The sequence below is a fragment of the Cyprinodon variegatus genome, unplaced genomic scaffold, assembly GCF_000732505.1.
Source record: "Cyprinodon variegatus isolate N-32 unplaced genomic scaffold, C_variegatus-1.0 Scaffold1648, whole genome shotgun sequence".
Lineage (NCBI taxonomy): Eukaryota > Metazoa > Chordata > Actinopteri > Cyprinodontiformes > Cyprinodontidae > Cyprinodon > Cyprinodon variegatus.
Genome location: NW_015152101.1, coordinates 74,129 through 80,869, shown reverse-complemented (window position 1 = coordinate 80,869; position 6,741 = coordinate 74,129).

The window sequence follows — 6,741 nt, the reverse complement described above, 5'->3', positions numbered from 1 at the left end:
CAGGAGACTCTATGGAAACTAAAATGTCCCGAGCTCTGTTTAGCTATCGCATAACACCTCAATCTACTACTGGCAAATCACCAGCTGAGTTGTTGTGTGGTAGGAAGTTGAGGTCAACTCTTGACTTAATTCATCCAGACTTTAGAAATAGAGTACATGATAAACAAGAGAAACAAAAAAGTAATCATGACATGCATGCTCGAGTGAGAATACTTGGAGAAGGAGACTTGGTCTACACCCGCAACTTTGGCTCAGGACCAGCCTGGGTACCAGGAGAAATAACAGAGAAAACAGGCCCTGTGTCATTCCAAGTTACCTTAGGTAATGGACAAGTTGTGAGAAGACACATCGACCAAGTACGTGGCAGAAGCTCCACCCCACCGGTGACGAAATCAGAAGTGTTAACTGACACCTCGCTTGAAGACGACGTCACGGAACCACCACTTCAGGTAGAACCTGAGGTAGCCGTCTCTAAGGATTCTACTGATCGCAGCACTGTAGCAGGAGCAACTGTGGAGGAGCCTGAGTCTTCACCTGCAGTTGACTCACCAGCTTTGCGAAGATCTCTGCGAACCCGAAGAACTCCAGAGTACTTAAAAGACTATATACACAGTTAGTAGTGAGTTCCCCAGCCACAGGACTAGAATGCGTCCTGGAACTTCACTGGGAGGAGGTAGTCCACCCGAATCCCAAGTTAGAGAGTTATGTGTTTGATGTAAGAAAAGAACAAAAAAATTGTATGACACATGTGTTGAAAAAGTTATAAGTAACTGCTAGTTAAGAGTTAATTAAGGGTTCAAGGGTATTAAGTAAAAAAATGTCTTGTATAAAGGGCTATTAAAAGTAATTAGGTAGTTTAATCTAGAGGGGAGGGATGTGGTAGATATACTGACTATCTTAAACAATTCTAGTTAACGCCTCTAGGGGGAGCCAGCTACCTATGTTTAGGCAGGACTGTGGGGAAACAGGCAGTAGAAAGAGAGTGCCCGCTACATCTAGAGGCATGTTCGGTTGTTCTGTGAATATACGAAAATAAAGGGCACGAAGCCAAAGAAACAACCTGGTGTGATGATTGCTACAGCCACCGTAGGATATCACACTAAGATCAACAAAAATCTGATGCACACTACCAAAGCTCTTTGTTTTAAGAATTGTTATTGATATTTGTTTGCTCCCTCTTTTTTAAGCCCTTGTCATGAACAAAATGAACATGATAACTTTTCATCCTGACAAAATAACTTTCTTTACAGGGTTGTTTTAAGCAGTGGTTCCAGAAAAGTCTCCATCTTTCAAGATGACCATGATTCTAATGCAGGGCATTGCTTCATCGCATGCAGGTTCTCCACTGTGTGGTTGGCCTGTAAAGTCTTTAAAGATGAAAGAATAATGATGTGGCCCCCATTCCTCACCTGACCTACACCACCATTGAGAAACTGGGTTGCCATCCTGGTCACTGATTGTTATTGTTTTTTTTGCTTATTTAAATAAATAAATTTAACTTTCATTCAGTGAAATAATAATTCTGCTCACTAAAAGTTGTCCAATGATTTTGCACACATAAATATTCTCCTAAGAAAGCCAAAATTTAACGTAATCAAATATTCAGGTTTGAGGTTTATCAACAGTTTGGTTTGGTCTGGAGCACTTTAGCTTTGAAAAAAATAAATAAGTAAATTTAAAAAGTTCAACTTGCCTCACAATTGTGCATTGAGTGTATGTTTAAAAAACATAATTCAAATTAGAAAAAGAAACATCCATTGTTTGTCCATTTTTATAAGTGGGCCCAGAAATATGTTGCTTAAATGTATATGTCACACAGTGGATATTTGTTTTTTTTTTTTTTGATAGAATGATTATGTAAATATGTGCATGATTTCTCTTGTTTTATTGCATGCTTTTACTGTTGTGTTGTTTTGATCCACTGTGGACTCTGAGAGGACAAATTACATCATGATGGGTGTTAGGTTTATTCAATGATGATTATAAAATTAATGTGTGTTCATATGAAACATTGTAGAAATGAGATNAGTTAGTAGTGAGTTCCCCAGCCACAGGACTAGAATGCGTCCTGGAACTTCACTGGGAGGAGGTAGTCCACCCGAATCCCAAGTTAGAGAGTTATGTGTTTGATGTAAGAAAAGAACAAAAAAATTGTATGACACATGTGTTGAAAAAGTTATAAGTAACTGCTAGTTAAGAGTTAATTAAGGGTTCAAGGGTATTAAGTAAAAAAATGTCTTGTATAAAGGGCTATTAAAAGTAATTAGGTAGTTTAATCTAGAGGGGAGGGATGTGGTAGATATACTGACTATCTTAAACAATTCTAGTTAACGCCTCTAGGGGGAGCCAGCTACCTATGTTTAGGCAGGACTGTGGGGAAACAGGCAGTAGAAAGAGAGTGCCCGCTACATCTAGAGGCATGTTCGGTTGTTCTGTGAATATACGAAAATAAAGGGCACGAAGCCAAAGAAACAACCTGGTGTGATGATTGCTACAGCCACCGTAGGATATCACACTAAGATCAACAAAAATCTGATGCACACTACCAAAGCTCTTTGTTTTAAGAATTGTTATTGATATTTGTTTGCTCCCTCTTTTTTAAGCCCTTGTCATGAACAAAATGAACATGATAACTTTTCATCCTGACAAAATAACTTTCTTTACAGGGTTGTTTTAAGCAGTGGTTCCAGAAAAGTCTCCATCTTTCAAGATGACCATGATTCTAATGCAGGGCATTGCTTCATCGCATGCAGGTTCTCCACTGTGTGGTTGGCCTGTAAAGTCTTTAAAGATGAAAGAATAATGATGTGGCCCCCATTCCTCACCTGACCTACACCACCATTGAGAAACTGGGTTGCCATCCTGGTCACTGATTGTTATTGTTTTTTTTGCTTATTTAAATAAATAAATTTAACTTTCATTCAGTGAAATAATAATTCTGCTCACTAAAAGTTGTCCAATGATTTTGCACACATAAATATTCTCCTAAGAAAGCCAAAATTTAACGTAATCAAATATTCAGGTTTGAGGTTTATCAACAGTTTGGTTTGGTCTGGAGCACTTTAGCTTTGAAAAAAATAAATAAGTAAATTTAAAAAGTTCAACTTGCCTCACAATTGTGCATTGAGTGTATGTTTAAAAAACATAATTCAAATTAGAAAAAGAAACATCCATTGTTTGTCCATTTTTATAAGTGGGCCCAGAAATATGTTGCTTAAATGTATATGTCACACAGTGGATATTTGTTTTTTTTTTTTTTGATAGAATGATTATGTAAATATGTGCATGATTTCTCTTGTTTTATTGCATGCTTTTACTGTTGTGTTGTTTTGATCCACTGTGGACTCTGAGAGGACAAATTACATCATGATGGGTGTTAGGTTTATTCAATGATGATTATAAAATTAATGTGTGTTCATATGAAACATTGTAGAAATGAGATGCTTTACTCTGTCTCATGATTCAGTCAAGAGACCACACTGCCTTGTGATTCAGTCGTGGAGCGTCCTGTCTTATGACCTGATCAACTGTCCTGTCAGAACAATTCTCTGTTTGCAACCATGTGTTATTTTCTGTTAATAAAACGCTCTGCAGAGGAGGTCCGGTGGGAGACAGTGTGTTTGGGTCTGGGGTTCAACTGTCTCTCCTCCTGCAGGAGCTGTATGAAAATCCATTACTGTGTATTTCAGTTCTTCTTTTACAAACCTACATTTTTGAACCCAACAATGGGTACCTTTGGAGGTGTGGGTGTGCCTGGAAGCAGCCTATCAGCTGTATCACAGACCTTCCAAAGGAAGCCGGTAGAACACTTAAAGGGTGAAGAACTCACTACAGGAGGGGAAGAAGCAGGCCATAACAGCCGGGCGTGGTGGGAGGAAAGGCTAAGCAACCGCCGGGTATAACCATACTGATTGGCACAACGTGGACCATCTCTGCAGCAGGAACAGAGTACAGTGGAAAACAAGGCGTTGGATTGGCAGCAGGGCAGAGGTGAAACTCAGCCTGCATCTGTGAGTAAGCATTTTCCACGGACATCTACAGGATTCAACGCTTCTGGCCAGTGTGTGTTTATATTTGCAGAAGTCCACTGGCGAGCGCGAGGTGTTTGGGGCGGACCACAGCAAGGACGCGGTGTGGCTGGACAAACCTCGAGACGGCTGCGGGGGGAAACTAAGCAATTTACTTCCTTTGTAGACTCTGCTGCTGTGATTCCAGCCCTTTATGTATATTTCACATCAAAATTAAGGACACTATTACCCTGGCCTCCCATTTTTATTTATTTATTTATTTTTTGCTGATTTTAGATTACTTAAAGAAAACTTTGTGTTGTATTTTTAGCTTTAGATTTATTTTTAGATTTATGTTCGTCCCGACACTCTCATGCGATATACCTACTCGCACTGTACGACTAAAGACCACGTCGGACTCAGCTCCGCAGTGAGATGGAGCTGCTCTGACTCGTCTATCTGGAAGCCAAAAAATATAAGGGGAATGTGAAGCTCACTAAATTGAAAAGCGCTGCTTTGGCTATTTGGGCAATTTTGTGCTGAAAGCCCTAAAAAGAAAAGGCGATGACTTATTTGGACGGAGACACGGCTGAGCAAACATGGCTACTGTGGTTCGTCAATTTTACAGGAAGAACTGCATTTTACTCATTGCATCCCCTCCATGCTTCTTGTTTACATCTGAGAGGAAGAATAAAAAGAATAGTCCTTCTTTGCACATGTGCCCTGAGCCATTGCCCACGCAGTCAAGAGAAAAACATGTTTGATTTTCTCCCGACCTCACGATTCCTAATCGGGAGGTAGTCATGAGAAGCTGATCACCCCTCGTAACTCACTGTACACTACACGACTCATGACGCACGATCAGGCTGAAAGTTGGGCCGATCTAAAGATTCTTGCACGACTGGAAAATTGCCCCTAAAATCGCACAGTGCACAGTAGAAAAACACTGGGCATGCACAGACTAGTTACAGATGTTTAACTACAACTTCATTTTTAGCCGAAAAGATGTGGCGTGAAAAATTATACTGGTGTTTTTCTGGCACACAGTTTCGAAAATGATTCACCAGATTTTACTGTGACCAACTATATGTTTTCTCTTTCAGCCTTTTGACATGAGGACCTCATGTGCTGAACGGTATCTTTCCTATACAGAGCCACCAATGGAGCCAGTTTCCCATGACCTTTTCTAACATACAACGTATTTTTGGATCAGTGATTCTATGCTCCTTTTGCTGCTGACACAGAGCCTGGTTTTGATGAAAGCTTCTTCCTGTGTTTTTTTCTCTCCACTGTTGCTGCATGCATGCTCGGTGTGAGGGATTGCTGCAGACTCAATCACACAATGCAAGTGAATGTCCCCACATTTTCACCCAGGAGGAGCAAATCATGCATAGACTTTAAAATCAGAAATTGAAAGGAAAAATAGATAACACTTTCACACAACAGCAACTTTCTATCTTATTTCAATCAACTCAAAATATAACCCACCTCCTGAGACTAATGTGTAGTGATCTTCTATCTCCACTCTGTCTTCCTGAAGAAACTGGCAGGTGTATCTGCTGTTGCTCTCATTTTTATGCCGCTGATACTTTTGGGAAATACAGCTTTCCTGTTTGTTGGGACATTTTTCTTCAGTCAGCACGGTTCCTCTTTCATCCACCAATCTGAGACTCCCCTTTGGATGAGAGACATTGCCAGGATGTCTCCATAAGGAGCATGTTATATCAACAACTCCATCATGTGCTGTATCCTCATGTGGTCCAGATAGATCAACTGAAAGACATTTACAAATAACAGAGGTATCCGTCTGTTGTAAAGCAAGAAACTGACTAGTTTGAATGATGAAATGTTTGGGGCTGTTCTAAAATGACAAAGGTTCCCCCATTCTGTAAAAGCTTAGCTACATGTCAGTTTTAAAGATTTTAACACAGTAAAGACATCCTCAATGGTTTGCTGCCTTGATGTGTCTCATTAAATGGTAAATGGAATGTACTTATATAGAGCCTTTATTCAAGTCAGAAGACTTGACCAAAGCGCTTTACACTACATTCATTCATACTCTGATAGTGGCAAGCTACATTGTAGCCACAGCTGCCCTGGGGCTCACTGACAGAAGGGGGCTGCCGCACACTGGCGCCACCGGGCCCTATGACCACCACAAGTAGACAATGCAGGTGAATTGTCTTACCCAAGGACACAGCGACATTGAAAGTCAGAGTCGGGGCTTGAATCGTCAATCCTTAGATTTCAGGGAAAACTCCTACATCCAACGCCACTGTCGCCCCACACTAGTGGTGCCCTAGTGGTTAGGGCATTGTGCTTGGAATCCAGAGGTCTTGAGTTTAAGCCTCACTCCCACGGACTGACACTCTGGGTCGCTGAGCAAGACCCTTTACCCCACACTGGGGTCCCCAGGTGCCGCACAATTGCAGCCCTCTGCTGCCCAAGGGGATGGGTTAAAGGCAGAGTGTTCATTTTTTTGCTCTGTACTTGTTACATAAATAAAAAAATAAGTATTAAAAAAGTAATTAAAATGTTGCTGCTTGTTTAGTAATGTGTTTGTTATTTTTTTATATTAAAAGCTATAACATCATGTCAACAGTTGTTTCTTTTTAACCCGTAAAGACAATGAGAGGGAGCCTGATGCTGAGGGAGATATTCAGGTAAACCTGATGATAGAAACAGCTTCAAGACAAATACAGTGTTGAAGCGAATGGTTGAACTTTAAATGCCA